Here is a 16,295-nt window from a genome sequence, read left to right on the forward strand (position 1 = left end):
GAGATTTTGGAGTCATTGTGGATAGTTCTCTGAAAACATCCACTCAATGTGCAGCAGCAGTCAAAATAGTGAACATAATGTTGGGAATCATTAAGAAAGGGCTAGATATAAAGACAGAAAATATCATATTGCCTCTATGTAAATCCATAGTATGCCCATATCTTGAATACTGGGCACAGATGTGGTCATGCCATCTAAAAAAGATATATTGGATTTGGAAAAGATTCAGAAAAGGGCAACAAAAAATATTAGGGGTATGGAATGGCTGCCATATGAGGAGAGATTAAGAAGACTAGGACTTTTCATCTTGAAAAGAGACTATGGTGGGATAAATAAGGTACTGTTATTTAGTCTTCCTCATAACACAACAACTAGGGGTCGCCCAATGAAATTAATAGGGAGCAGGTTTGCAACAAACAAAAATAAGTGTTTTTTCACACAACGCACGGTCAACCTGTGGAACTCCTTGCCAGAGGATGTTGTGAAGGCCAAGACTATAACATGGTTCAAAAAAGAACTAGATAAATTCATGGAAGATAGGTCCATCAATGGCTATTAGCCAGAATGGGTGGGGATGGTGTCCCTAGCCTCTGTTTGCCAGAAGCTGGGAATGGGTGACAGGGGATGGATCACTTGATGATTACCTGTTCTGTTCATTCCCTTTGGGGCACCTGGCATTGGCCACTGTCAGAAGACAGGATACTGGGCTAGATGGACCTTTGGTCTGACCTAGTATGGCCATTCTTATGTTCTTATGTCTATCACTCATAATGACAGGGAAGAAACCGCAGGCAGTTCTGTTAGCAAACTAAATCTAGCTCTACCCAAAATTTCTCCTCCTTCCCCTAAACCAACAAGATAAAAGGAATTGTCTAAAATATATTTCTGCTACTCTACATAACACGTTTAACTGAAGTACAAAATACCCTAATAGAGACAATGAGTTTCTTATGGTTGCAAATGCCTATGAAAAAGGCAATAAATGGAGCTGAGCATTATTTGGAATTATTTCACTTAAGGTTAAAAACAAACAATAGAAGCCAATAAGTCAGTATAATACAAGTGCAGTATTAATGTGAATGAGGTACTGGGAAGCTTGAAAAATGCAGACTGTCATCAGATGGTCTGACTCATGTGGTATTTTCTGGACCTACTGTTTATAGATTAGTAAGTGTCTTATAGTTCTGACTATTATGGCATACAACCTCCAAGTAGCAAAAGTTTTAGACTTTAGGGCAGTGAATTTGGAGAGGAAGAACCCTTCTCAACATACCAGACAAGCTAATGGCTAGATTCTGGTTTCACACTATGTAAACCAGCGGTAACATATGCCATTGATGTTAAGAAAGTTACACCAGTGTCAGACCAACATGCTATCAGACCCATGACCAACAGGTCTAACACAAAATCCTCTCAATAAGGTTCCCTTACAGATACTGTTCTGTGATAAGTATGGGTAAAAGATTCTATTTTAATGGTGACCACTATAGTTGGGACAATTTTATAACAGCAAAACATTTTAAAATAATACAGTGATATATTGTGACTGTGTGTGGCCAAGACAAGTAAGGAAAGGTTTAGGTAAAAATACTCAGCTAAATGGTCTTGAGTAATTTGACGGCCTCTGAGTCAACAATGTTCAGCGTGAGAAGACCTCCAGAGAGACCAACACAAAAAGAGCAAGTAACCATCATGTGTGCCATGTGCTCCATCTCACCACAGATACACAGTGGGATGTCCTGGATGCCCCAGACATGGTCAATTTTGGCACAGCAATCCATATTGCACCTGAACCTGTTAAACTAGCTCCAGAGGCAACATAGGAGCCCAAAGCCAAGTATGCAGGACACAGACTGTGTACTGGAATTGTCCAAGTCTGTCTTTATCTAGTTTCAGCATAGATTTGGGCTAGTAGTAACAAAAGGTATGGTAATCCTTATCTGGAGGATGGGGCAATTCAGGCTGTGTAGGAAATTTCCAAAGACCCTACAGGTGGCTAGTAGATGGTGATCTCCAACACAAGTGGTCCAGCTGAGGTCAAGGAAGTAGCCCTGGTTCCAGCAGACAGAGTGAAAAGTTGCTGGTTTCCTAGGGTCATGAAGAAGGTTTAGTTGATTGAGAGAGGCCTATTTTGCAAGGGCACACATTGATCAGACTTTCTATAGCCCCAGGTGCTGTGGTACATATTAAAGTCTCCAGAATAAATAGCAGGACTCGAGTGGTGGTAGAGCAGAAGCATGGCCCAATTAGTTAGAGAGCTTTTAGAAATTAGCCATTTTAACCTCACGTATCCTTATGATGTCACAGGAGTCTGACACAATGGGAGACTCTCCACATCAGCTAACTTGGATCTTATCTAAAAGGCTTGGACATATTTTTCATGTAGGCAGTAGTTTGAGGTCAAAAGCAGAGATTGTGAACTGACTGCTAATAGGGGAATTAATGGAGCATTTTGTGGCTAATAGGCTCTCAACATTCAACTGCAGTACCATAGGGGAAGGGCCAACACTTACAGCATTGCCTTGTCCTTGTCAAGTAACACGGTAAATTCAATTAACTGGTTACAGCTTTGGTTTCACTCCAGGCTAACCACAGGGTGCACGATGACTGTAACTGCATGGTACCTCATACAGTGATTGGTCAGATTAAACTCAGTTTTCATCATAACAATACTTTGTAACTATAGCATCTTGCATTGCGGATCCTTGCATTGGGCATCTCCTGAACAGCCCCTGATGGCCTGAGGTCACTCTGCAGCAGAGATGTGCCTCAGTTTCCCTTCTCTTCTGGGCTTTCTCAATCAGACTATCAAAACAACTCTTCTTTGGTTCAGCTACACTCCATCCAGAGCTGGATTTATTAACATAATGAAGTCATTCCAAAGTAAAGTTCTCAAATCTCCATCCCGTTTGTATTCCCAATCTTTCCTTGCTAGGGGTCTCCCAGGCTTTCCCTGCATGGAGACTATTAGCTCCCAGAAGTCTCTCATAACCACTTCATTCTGATTGTCCCATCCCCCTCTTTGCAGCTTCCTGCTGCCCTTAATAGGGGAATCAGCTCCTTCACACCCAGCTGGTTCTATTAATTCAATCACTTGCCCCATCTCATTTGTGGTAGGCAGAGTGTATTGGATGTGACTGGCCAGCTCCGGGCCTGTAGCCTTTAAAGGCCACCTTGTTACAGATCCAAAGATTCTTCCTCATAATATCATGCTTTTATCGAGCGGTAAACCTATAAAATAAAGAAACATTTTCAGAAGTGGCCTCTAACTTTGGGTTTTAATTCTTGGCTACACAATTTAACAGTTAGGTCCTGGCTTTCAGAAGTGATGATTGCCTGCAGCACCCTCTGACTTCGAACTGGAGTTGTAGGCATTTTTTTCTGAAGAGAAGGTCCTGTATCAGCTCTTTCAAGTTAGGTACCAAAAGAGGTACCCCCTCAACTTATCTGCCTTTAGATTTTTGTACTGACACCCATCATTGTAGTGTCTGAGTAAACTGTTGGCTTAGATGTGCATATCATGGTGCTTAGTGAACATCATGGCATCTTTTTCTTTCCTCTTTGGTAATGGGAAGCTCTGCCTGGATTAGGGTGAGTTTGGTTTTTGAGTGGCCATGGACGGTTGTTGTATTTTAAAATATATTCTGGTTATAGTGGAAATGCTTTGTTAAAGAGTAAGGTCTTGCAGTATGACCTAATACTGGTCAGAATCTAGATTTGTTTAATTACCTCTGGAAGTCAGAAGCTGCTCTTGGATATTTGGCTTCGGTAACTTGCCCAGTGTCACACATTAGATCAGTGGCCAAAATGGGACTAGAACCTGTGAAGCTCGAGTTCCTGTCTCCCATTCTAATTTCTAGGCTGCGCTGCCTTCCCTATATGTATTAATCCTGCTCTTCGGCCATCTTGTCCCCCCTCTTCCCTGCCCCCCCAGGCCTCAGCTAATCAGATTAGAAACTTATCATCCACCCGTGATCAATCCAATTAAACAGTACAATGTGCAGGGCTCTGTTGTCATGTTGACTTTTAATTATGCGACTACCAGAATGTTTTCCTCAGAACCCTGACTGTTACTGAGTAATTAGGTGGAACGTACTGGGATAGAACACTCTTTAGAAAAAGGCTTAAAATACTGAGTGTATTTATTAGAAGCATTTACAAACGATTAGGAAGACAGCACAATGAAATAGTCATCTCCACTGGAAAGAAAAGTTTATTGTTGTCCTCTCTAATTTTCATAATTGCTGAGTGAAATAGTTTGCCTTGTTGAAGGATATAAATTGACAAACTGCAGTAATAAAATTTTGCTGAGAGACTCCAAGCGCAGGTGCCTTCTGGCCACATAGATTTACCACACTTTTCATCTGCCTTTTGCAGGGCTCGGTGCAATTGCGTCATCTTTCCGTTGCATCTTGGTTATGAAGTGTTTTACTTTAATTAAAAGTATCAGCACTCTGTTAGATTCCGCTTTCATTCAGTCTTTAATTAAGAACAAAAATAATGTTTTGAGCTGTTTGGCACATGCAGTAAGCAAAACAAACCATAGCGAACTCTACAAATTGAATGGTGGAGCCTTGCTGGTTGTGTTTACCTTTTTTCTTCATTATTCCATAAAAGTTGCACAAACTTGGTAGTTTTCTTGATGAGGTGTATCAATCAGTGTGATGGAAGAGATTTTTTCATTCCCACTTTCTCTCTTTATTACATCTTCTTAAAGAAAGAGAGTGAATATAGTGTGTTTGAAAGGATATATCTGGAGAACGCCCTTTCTTTCTTCATGCACATACCTACTTAACTTGCTGAACTGAGGCCATACAAGCAAGGAGAGCACAGAAAGCAGTAGTACACATTTCCCCTGTAGCTGTGAATGCTGTCTTCCAGTGGTAATTGCTAAGGACAGAAGGGATCTCTGTTAGATCCTTGGTCATTTTACTGATGCTGCCAACAAGGGAATCAAGTGGTGTTGGCTTTTGATTTTTCTCTAATAGCGAATAGTCAGAGACTTACCAAATCATTTTATCTTTGGTAATATTACTTATTTTTTCCCCATTTTTCGAGACATTACCAGTTATCCCCCACATTAAGTGTAAGGAATATCCTTCAAACAACAGAATATTTTCAAAATGCAAAACACTTCAAGCATAACCACTGTAGATCATCCGCCATCAGCTGGAACTGATTATGGGCTGCTTTTGACCCATGCTTGATTTGAATTCATCAGCATGGGTGAAAGGCTCTTGTTTACTCGTTCTATGCCTTCCTTTTGTAACTTCTTAAATATTTTTATCACCCCTTTCTATAAAATGGTGGCTTCCTGCTGTCGACATCCATTTTAGGCTTCTGTTTCAACTAATGAAAAATGTGCATCGGTTTTTAAAGAGTTAGCTGTTCCAATTTTTTGCTTACATGGGGGGATGTTATTTAATTGTAGACGTGGATCTTCTGCTAAGCCATTCTTTTCGTCTAGCACAATTTGAGTCGGTCAGCTAATGCCCATGGTATATGAAATCTCTTCATACTGTTGTTACTTCAAAGAAGGAATATGTTAAGTGCAAGACGTTTTTAATTGAAACCATTGTGTCCTAAAAGCAAAGGCAACTAGACAAATTGTGAACTAAGGCAGGGAATGAGATCCTCATTCTTTAAACTGCAGATTAATAGAGTATATTGGGGAGATTTACATTGCATTTGATCTTCAAATGAAACACAAAGAATTAATAGATAAGCAGATTTTGAGCAATAACCCAAGTATTTGAAGCCCCTTTGTGCTGAATGATTAATACACTGTGTATATACCACTGAGCCAAACTGGTTTGTAGAGAAATAGGTGAGTACCTCTGAAGCAAAGACCAAGATGAATTAATTACAGACAGACTCCAAGCTCTTTCTATAGTATTTGTGAGTGCAAGTAGGGCCTGACTCAACACTAATTTAAGTCAATGGATGAACTCCCCCTGACTTCAATGGGCTTTGGGTCAGGGCCATAGACCATTGTCACCCAACCTTTGTCATACCCCTTTCTAAACTTCTCCTTTCACAGTGTGTTAATCGGGGATGCTGACTTGTGTAAATGTTTTTAAAGATACATGAAAGCAGATAAAAATCTAGATCTATAACAGATGCAAAAACACACCTCAGGGTGAATATATAATGGATTCAAAGCAACCTCCACAAGCATCTCAATACTATTTCCACATGCTCAGGAGAAGTACACCTGTGCTTTGCTAGCAGATCATTTTATTGTAGTATGGCATGCTCCCAAATTCAAAGCTAGCCCATGTTTTATACCCTCATCGAAGTTTGGCTTCAGATCTTTACATGGCTTCTGTTGCCTCATAAAACATCCCAGAAATCCTTGTTTGCCCTCTTTTTAAATGTTCAGCAAAATAAAACTGCATTTAAACTCAGATATATACATTACATACATACAGGACTCTTTTCAATAAGTAACTTACAAATACTCAACTTCCGAAGGGTTTGTCGCAGTCTGGCTGCGTATTAAGGATATACTATATATAGGTATTTTAGGGTGCCAAAAATATTTTTCTCTTTGTACAGTAAATAGGGCATGAAATGTCTCTCTTTTGTGTGCTGTATCTAAGGCCCTTTATTTTCAGTTTTAACTGTTTGTTTGTTTTTACTAAAAAATAAAAAATCCAGTTCTACAAAAGCTTTTTGTTTTTAATGACTGATTTTCGTATGAACTTTGGACCACTTGAGTATAAGAAATTACTAATTTGGTTAAGAAAATAAAATATATTACATTAAGTAGATGTGTTAATTATAAATTAGTCTGTCTTCCACTACATTGCCTTACTCTAACACACACATGCATACGCATACGTGTATGTACTGTTAAAATACAGTTTATGAAGTAAACCACAGAATTAACCTATTTTTACTTTCAATACTCTTATTTTCTCTATTTCTTCTTTCTGTCCTCCTGTGTCCCAATATTAGCCCTGATATTTACCCAGTTAATTTTTGTACTGATTTTTAACCTGTTTTTAAATTTTTGTAACAAACACTGCTAAATTCCTGGAGGTTCAGTAGTATTAAGATAATTTGATTGAAAAAATCAAGTTTTTCCCCTATAAACAGTACCATTGGTATGTCTATACTAGTTTGTGGTCCTGTTTTAACTTAAGTTAATGGATTGCCAAATAACCGAAGCTAGTTGACATGATTGTAAATACTAATCTAGACTTTCCATAAACATTTATTATCCATGCTGAGTCCTAGGATAAGTCACAAAATGCTTGTGAGGTATCTAGACTGGCATTTACAATCATGTCAACTCAAATTAATTGACAAATGACTTGAATTGTAACAGGTCTATACACGTATCTAGACAAACTTTACATAAATAATGTAACAGTGGCTATTTTCTGGGTGATTTACCTTGTGACAGGCTACAGATTTATACTCCTTTTTTTGGGCGGGGGAGAGAGAGAAGCATTTTCTTAAATATTCAGTAAAATAACTTATTGAAAGATTTTTCAAATTCAGCAGCTGACATTCAAGGCAATTTAACTGAATGCTAATGAACCCTTCCTCAAAGCTAGTATTCCCATTCTAGGTTGACATTTTTGACTCTTCTTATGAAGTCTCACATAATGCCAATTTAGTATTCTGAGGGGATGCTTCATCCTGAGAGTGTGCTTTATGTAAGTGAAAAAACAAGTGCTAGATATTGTACTGGGATCTCATGCTAGAAGAATGAGGAGATGAATCACTGCAAAATTTCCTTTTTAATAAAGGAAAGGAAAGAACTTGGAGCTTTTAAAATCAATGCTATATTCACTCAGGAATGAATTAGTTCTGCTTGTTTGTCTTATTCCCATGAAATGAACATTAGTGAAAAGTATAAAGCATATATAAGCATTCTTCCAATATTGGGGAGAGACAATTTGCACACTTCTGCTGCATGTGATGCTACAGGTAATAAACAACATCCCTCCTCCCCCACATAATCTCGTAGCTGTTATTGTAAGTACAGTACAATTACACATCCAGATTTTGTTAACTGAGCATTTTATCATAGGTCACATATTAAATGTTGGTCATTAGTGAGTAAAAGGCAATACCATCTATAACTGTTTGGTTTACTGTGTATGAATGTGACAGAGTGGCCCAATGCTTTGTGGAATTGTGTACGTAAAGGGAGGATTTTTTTCCTCCTTTCTTTCATAAGTTTCTGCAGTCTATAAAACTCTTACACTGGATGTGATATGAATGGAGTATGAAAGATCATCTTGTCTTCATTTACTTCCCTCTCTACTTTATATCTGTCTATGCTGCAGCATTTCTGTTTCAGTAACTTTTTCAATTTATTTTGGGATTCAAATGAGCACCAGGGAGTGTGCTGACACCTGGGAACCTGTTGGGTTGCTTTACCGACAATTAGCCAGGAAAAACAAATGGGCTAATTGCCCTGATTTAATCCTGAAAGGCCAGGTCAGGTGGTTGAAGAAACCAGTCTAGAGACAATCAGGAGAGAAAAACAGCCATATAAAAACAGCTTTCTTGAGTTTGGGGGTGGCCAATTTAACAACTACAAGCATCCTGACCCTGAATACTGGGGTAGTTCAGCATCATGTGCTGGGGCTACTATGCCTTGGGGACTGCAGGCTGGAAACCTGAATTTTGATTCTGGGTGTGAGCATTTGGAATGTGATGTACATATCCTTTCCCAGCTTGAGAAAGGATGAATAAAACTTTAATTAAACTTGAGAGAGGGAAGCAACTGTTACCTGCTTTTATTAAAGCAAGACCCACCACTTGAGGCAGGGACATAAGGTGGTCTGACTCCATTTTACCAGTCTGTACTCATCTTAGGGTGACCAGATAGCAAGTGTGAAAATCGGGATGGGATGGGGAGTAATAGGTACCTACATAAGACAAAGCCCCAAATATTGGGATCTGGTCAAACTAACTCATCTCTGTCTACTCCCATCATCATCGTCATGTTCCTATTACGTCTCTGGTGTTTAGGGCAGTGACGAAGCTCCTCCACTCCTATCTGTTTCTGGCAAGTCTTGCAATGGTTCCCCAGCTGTGCCCCAGGGTTTTCAGCTTGGCTTCCACAGCTCTTCACCATTTTGTTTTTGGGTGACCTCGTTTTCGCTTGCCTTTAGGTGTCCATATTATTGCTACTCTGGTGATGGAATCAGTTTCCATCCGAAGCACATGACCGATCCATCTCCAACACCTCCTGGCAATGATGGTGCTCAAATCCTCTTTGCTGCACTGTGTCAACAGGTCTTGGTTTGAGATTGTTCTGGACCAAAAGAAATGGAAGATTTTCCTGAGGCAGATTGTATGGAATGAAGACAGTTTGGACATGACATATACTTTCTCATTCCCCAGCATTCTGCACTATAAAGTAGTGTTGAAAGTACGCAGCTCTGATAAATCTTGAGTTTGGTTTTCGTGTTGTATTTTGATGATTTCCAGACTATGTTTAAGATATTCCTGGCTTTTTGTTCTGGGTGTCCTGGCTTTTTCACCATTCTGGGTGATGGTGCTGCCCAAGTATGTGAATGTTTTTAAATTGTTGAAAACATAATCCTCTATCCATACTGGTGATGGTGAGGCAATATTAAAGGTTATGATATCTGTCTTATTGTGGTTGATTTTCAGTTCAATTTGTTGGCTGAATGCATTGAGTCAAGTTGTTTTTTCTTATATATGTTGTTGGGTATGTGATAGGAGAGCAACATCATCTGTGAACTCCAGGTCTTCAAGGGATGACAAGAGTGGCATGTCTTCTATTGTATGCCGCATTACCCAGTCGATGGCAATTGCTGAACAGGGAGCCACCTAAAGAGGAAGCAAGCATCCAGGAGGCAGAAGATGATCTTAATATCAACACGGACACCCCAGCTAAGGAAGAGATCATTCAAGCCATCAAATCCTTAAAAAACGGGAGAGCTACTGGCAAAGATAACTTGAATGCAGAATTGTTCAAGGTAAATCCTAAATTAGCAGCATCTATCCTAGCCCCTATATTTACATCAGTCTGGGAAAGGGAAAAAGTGCCAGATGAGTGGACCAATGGGTCTATAGTGAAGATACCAAAGAAAGGAATTCTCAGTGATTGTAATAACTGGCATAGTATCCCACTTTTATCTGTGCCAAGCAAAGTATTGTGTGAGATCATAGTCCAGCGTATATCAGAGGCAGTTGATAGTGTTCTCAGAAAAGAGCAAGCTGGTTTTCAGAAAGGGCGTGGATGCACAGACCAGATCGTCACTCTACAGAACATAATAGAACAGTGTTTAGAATGGCAACAGCAAATCTACATAAATTTCATAGACTTTGAGAAGGCTTTTGATAGCATTCATAGGACCAGCCTATGGTGCATTCTGCCGGCATATGAAATTCCTTTCCGTATAATCAACATCATCAAAAGCCTCTATTTCAACTTTACATGCAGTGTTGATCACAGTGAGCTTAGTATTGAAGTCAAAACAGGAGTACGTCATGAGGGTGTCATGTCTGCCTTCCTCTTCAACATTGCCATTGACTGAATAATGCGGCGTACAACAGAAGTCTGCTCCCACAGCTGGAGCTAATTCACATCACTGTTGAAAGTCTCAGCAAAGAGGCTAAGGACTGAAATAGCCATACACAGACTTTGCTAAACATTTAATCTAGGATTTTTAAAAGCCTAACAGTGTCATGATAGGAAGTAAGAAAGATGTCTGATCATTGTAATCTGCCTAGTAAAATTTGAATTAAAGCTCAAGTAGTGGTGTGATTTATAGTCCCCTCCAGATTTCCTGGATGAGAAGTTCAAAGAAACATTGTTACTAAAAATGTATGCCTAGTTCAAAGGCTAATTGGCCTCAGACAACAGCCATTTATAAGTAGACATGATGGCTTGTGGTTTTGATGCAGCAGTGGAGGATGATCTCTGATGGGACAGGAAATCAGTCCTGTAAGGGTAAGTAATCATTATTTGTCTGGGGAGGTGGAATGACTTGGACGATGATCTGAAGAATCTATTTACAGTTTGTGAATTCTGTTTGATATTAGAGGCTCTTTAAGTATGTTTTGTGTCAGGCTTCAAATTCCATATTGAAAGTGGGACTTGCAGACTTTTCTGTTGTCCTTCTACCTCCCTCCTGTACTGAAATTCCAAAGGCAGAGGAAGAATAGTAGTTCTCTCTTCACATAGAAGCATGCTTGGACAAAGAGTTGACTGACACCCAGAGGAATCAGTCTGCCCAGGTGGGCTGATAACATGGTGAAGGACTCTGATAACCTGATGAGACTGAACAGAGGACACCTTGCAAAGGGGCTAGGAGGTTATAAAGGAGAGTGTCCCTCACCAGGTATTTGGAGGACAGCAGAAACAGAGAAAGGTTAGACAGGCGAGCAAAAGGGCACTGACTGTAGAGATCTTAGTCATGATTCTGAAGAGAAACCATGTGCAAGAGGGGGAACTAGAGTGGTGAGGAAACTGAGGCTAGACATGCAAATAGGTATGTTTACTGTTTTGTGTAGATGTATATCTTTCTTGTGCTAGCTAAGTTCAGTACTTACATTTAAAATCCTGTGCAAAGCCTGTGTGTCTGTTTGCTTTCACAGTCATGTGTCCCTGAAGAGGTAAACTGTAAACCGAGAGAACCCACAATGTACAATTCTAGGAAAGATTGTGCTTAAGCTACAATGGAGTCTGGGAGTGGGTGAACAGCACTGGTCCCAGGGACTAGTCAGTTGGACCATCGTTCTCAGCTCTCAGGATGGGCTTCTAGACACAGGATCTTTGCCCAGAGAGCATCCTCTAGAGACCTAAAACTGAGGCAAACCCTGGGATCTGTTCATACTGTTCATAGATTACCCAGGCCTAGCGAAGTGGACCTCAAACACAACAGCCTAGTGAATGTTCAGCCAGGGACAACTCTGTGGGCTGTGAGGGGGAGAGAGAAAGACAACTTATTTATCTAATTTCTGGAATTTTCAAATGTCCCTGTGAATGATTTGTCTGTCCACTCCATAATGCAACTTTCTTAACCTTCTTGCCTTTATTTATACCCCTAACAATCTCTGAGAAGCACTAGTGAGATTGTGGGGGAAGATAGCACTAAACTCTTCTAAAGAGGTCTACTGAGGTTCAGAGAAGCTCTTCAGAATTTCTTCATCAAATGGAAGACCTCACCCACTAAATGAATGAAGAGCACAGTCTAATAAATAAGATTTTAGCACTCAAATTCAAGAAACTTGAGTTCTATTTTCTGGATCTGCCAGTTAGAATTGATCAGCAACCAGGGGCAAATAAGATAGGTCTCAAATTTTAAAGGTATTCACTAATTACGGGTTCTTCAATTTTGGGGTGATCATCTTAAATTTATTCCTAAACTGCTGCTAGTGCAGAATTTGGTGCCTTGCCTGCTAAATGGTGTAACAAATATTGCAGCTGAATGCAGTATCTTTTGAGAAACATATTATATTAAGTCTATGCGTCACTGTGGGTCAGGGATTGTATGCACCTCCAGGGGAAAGTTACCACAGCTCCAGGAACTAGAAACAGGGGGAGATGATTAATGTGAATCACTCAGATAATAAACACCTCCAGAGAGGTGGTTCACACTGGGTTTTCCAGAGACCAACAGACAAAGAAAGGGGTTTTGATATAAAAAAGCTTTGTTTAAACTGAATCAGGGCCATCTTTCTGATCCAGCAAATGGACAAGACCTGTCCAAGGGGGAACTTAACCCTTACAGAAGGGTCCACCCCTACAGAAGAATTGGAAAGACTTTGGCCTACTCAGCCCCTGTGATGTGACATGCCCCTATCCCACTGACAGCAAGCCTAATTGGCATGCCTCCATGCAGGGACCAATTAGGCACACCTGCAGAGCATGTTGTTCCTGGAGAAGGGGAGCTTCAAAAGGTGAAGCTGGCCACAGAGTAGGGGCAAAGGGGGTGTATTCCCAACAGGAGAGAGTGCTAGAGAGCCCAGTAGCCAGAGGAGCCCAGTCCAAAGCAGTGACTAGCCTTTCCTCCCTCTGCCCCTGTTGTTTGGGGCAGACAGACACCGCAGCTCTGAGTGGGGCTCTGGACATCTGCTGTACATCATTGCCTTGTAGTTGGAGCTGAGGAGCTGCACCAGGGACTGGAGCTAATTAGACTCAGAAAGGACCCCAGGAATGCGCTAGACTCTCGAACAGGAGTGGAGTGGGGGTTCTGGAGGAGACCTAGGGCAAGAGATGTAAAGAGGTGATGGGTGAGCACAACCTGAGAGCCAGTAAGACTGATGGGTGACTTCTGTTATGTTTAGTGTATGTTTAAATCTGTTTATTGATTTTATAGGTCTATAATGCTTTTACCTGAGGACCAAATGTGCTTGCTTAGAAAGAGCTGGGTGGTAACTTGTGACTGCTGGCAACATGCTGTTTGTGGCTCTTGAAGAGAAAGCAAACTACAAGCTCTGGCCTTTTGGTAGACTGGCTTACTGGGAATGTCTCAGTGTAAGGCAGTGAGCTGTGTAGCCTTAAACAAACACTGTCATAAAGGAGTGAGAAAAGGATACCTGCCCAGAGACAGGAGATTGCTGCACACCTGGGATCTGACTAGGAACTCCTGGAGTGGACCGCAGAGGTGGGGAAAGAGGTGCAATTACACTGAAACTGTAACGAGTGGTATTTTGTTTTTGTGAGCATATCATACCTATGCAATATGACTCATACTGGCTGCCTGTTGGCTTCTGGATAGATTTTAAGATGGTGTCTTCGATCTGTAAAGCCCTAACTGACCTCACACTTACCTATAAAACTGCCTCTCTCCCCAGGATATACTGCTGTAGCTGTGGTCAGCAGAGACCCGTGAACAGAAGTTCTGTTTGAGAGAAGGGGTGACTGGCAGAGCATGCTCTGTTACGGCCCCAGATCTCTGGCACTCTCTTGCTCCTCAGCTTGTAACACCCAGAGTTTGTCAGTTGTCAGGGCACATTTATAAGATGCTTCTTTTCCCCCTTCATCATGAGGAAACAAGGTCTGAGTAGAGCTATGTAGTGGTGGTCGGCGACAGGGCTGTGTGCGAGGTTGATCGATTCAGTTATATTTATCCTGTCACTGGGCTATTTGTTCTATTTTGGGAGAACTCATAGGTCTGTTTATTAGTGGGTTTTTAAAAGATGTCTAAAGGTGTCCAGAGCATGGCATGGGTGTTATGGTCTGTAAAAATCCCGACAAATCAAATAAATGTAAGAACTCTGCCTAAATATAGATTGAGGTGCCTAACTTTAGACACCATAGTACTAAATTTAGAGTAATTGTGTTTAGACCAACACAGCCCCCTTCTAGAACTATCACTGCCTGTGAAACACCTGAGATGTTCCAGTATAGTACACCCAGCTGAGGCCCTGTCTAGCCAATAACAGAAAACCAAAGGGGAAGTTAAGATACCAACACTCTACAGATATGAAATTATGAGGACACTCATGTTGACTATTGTTATTCAGGCCTGGCCTATGGGGACTATTAGACCTTTCTTTTTTTAGGTCAGGAGTAGAGAAGAAAGAAGTTTCAGGCCCGAAGTTTCACAAATACTTTACTTCTACAGAGCAAAAGTGCAGAATTTCACCCTGCCATAGCACAAGTCTTTAGTCTAACAACTCACCTGAAGTTTGATTACTCAGGTTGTCAAAATTCCCTTGCATTGCAGCATCAAGGCTATGTTAGTTTTAATATAGGATTCAAACCCACCCAAAAGTATTGTTATCATAGTCCATTAGCTAATAAAAATTGGCTTGAGTCAGTACACTTCTACCCCGATATAATGCTACCTGATATAACACAAATTCGGATATAATGCGGTAAAACAGTGCTCCGGGGGGGCAGTGCTGTGCACTCCGGTGGATCAAAGCAAGTTCGATATAACGTGGTTTCACCTATAACGCAGTAACGTTTTTTGGCTCCTGAGGACAGCATTATATCGGGGTAGTGGTGTACTTGGATAGGAAATAACCGAGAGAAAAATGAATCCATGCAACACACATACGCAGTTTTCTGGCTCTGTGGCCTGACTGCTCTTAGCTGAGCCATGTTAAAAGCATCACAAGGAGGGTCTTTTTGAGGGTTTCTTGCCATTTATTGAGTGAATGTCTGCTACTTATGTGTCAAAAGAAGTTAATATAATATAATTACCTTTTCCCACCTTCAGAGGTGTGTGTGTAAAGAATGCTGATTAGATATGTATGTTAAATCCAATGTGAGATTAAATCTAAAGTGGATATATGGGCTCTGTATTACCCTGACACTCACTTCATTTCAGTCCCAGAAGAATATTAATTTACAGACGTCTAAATACTCTCATTAAGTGAGAAATTAAAATGTAGAGTTGACCTCACATGTACTTCTTTCAAGAAGCAAAGTGGCTTTCCCCTCCTTTTTTAGAAACCTGGGCCTCAAGTGCTATTCTCCCATCTGTCTCCATCCACCTTTTTCGGATTGCAGGAAAAGGATAAATGGACACAAATCAGATATTAGGAATGGCAATATACAAAAACCTGTAGGACAACACTTCAACCTCCCTGGCCACACAATAGCAGATCTTAAGGTAGCCATACTGCAGCAAAAAAACTTCAGGACCAGACTACAAAGAGAAACTGCTGAGCTTCAGTTCATCTGCAAATTTAACACCATCAGCTCAGGATTAAACAAAGACTATGAATGGCTTGCCAACTACAAAACCAGTTTCTCCTCCCTTGGTTGTCACACCTCAACTGCTAGAACAGGGCCCCATCCTCCCTGATTGAACTAACCTCGTTATCTCTAGCTTGCTTCTTGCTTGCATATATATACTTGCCCCTGGAAATTTCCACTACATGCATCAGACGAAGTGGGTATTCACTCACGAAAGCTCATGCTCCAAAATGTCTGTTAGTCTATAAGGTGCCACAGGATTCTTTGCTGCTTTTACAGTATATTTTATAATCTTCTGTAATTCCCCCATTGTTTCATTATCATTTTATAATTTGGCTCAAATGGTGATTATATCCCCATTACACATGGAGAAATTTGGGATCCAGGTATTTTGTCTTTATGTCACACCTGAAGTCTGTGACCCTCTTCGGGTTCTAGCAGATGTGAATGGTCATGTACCTCTGGGGCGCGAACAGAAGATTAGGTTTGTATTAAGATTTCAGTCAAGGGGAGATCAGGTTTCTTCAATTGCACGTTTCTGAACTCCAGGTTTTGTGAGCTCAAACTTGGCACAAAAAATTGTCTACCTTTTCCATACCAAACTTGGAAGACTTCTTGGAGTTCTGAAAAACTAAAAGTTTAA

General features: G+C 40.6%; 1 protein-coding gene across 4 annotated transcripts in view; it reads left to right on the top strand.

Annotated features, from left to right (window-relative positions):
• The window catches only part of KCNIP1 (potassium voltage-gated channel interacting protein 1), a 561,481-nt gene that overhangs the window by 363,536 nt on the left and 181,650 nt on the right, over window positions 1-16,295 (top strand). Inside the window, exon 2 of one of the 4 annotated variants that reach the window (XM_050962844.1) lies at window positions 9,712-9,971. The exons of the other annotated variants lie outside the window; for them this stretch is intronic. The gene's annotated coding sequence lies outside the window, so the exon portion shown is untranslated. The remainder of the gene's footprint in view (window positions 1-9,711; window positions 9,972-16,295) is intronic. 4 annotated transcript variants of the gene reach the window in all.

This window comes from Gopherus flavomarginatus, chromosome 7 (assembly GCF_025201925.1).
Source record: "Gopherus flavomarginatus isolate rGopFla2 chromosome 7, rGopFla2.mat.asm, whole genome shotgun sequence".
Taxonomy (NCBI): domain Eukaryota; kingdom Metazoa; phylum Chordata; order Testudines; family Testudinidae; genus Gopherus; species Gopherus flavomarginatus.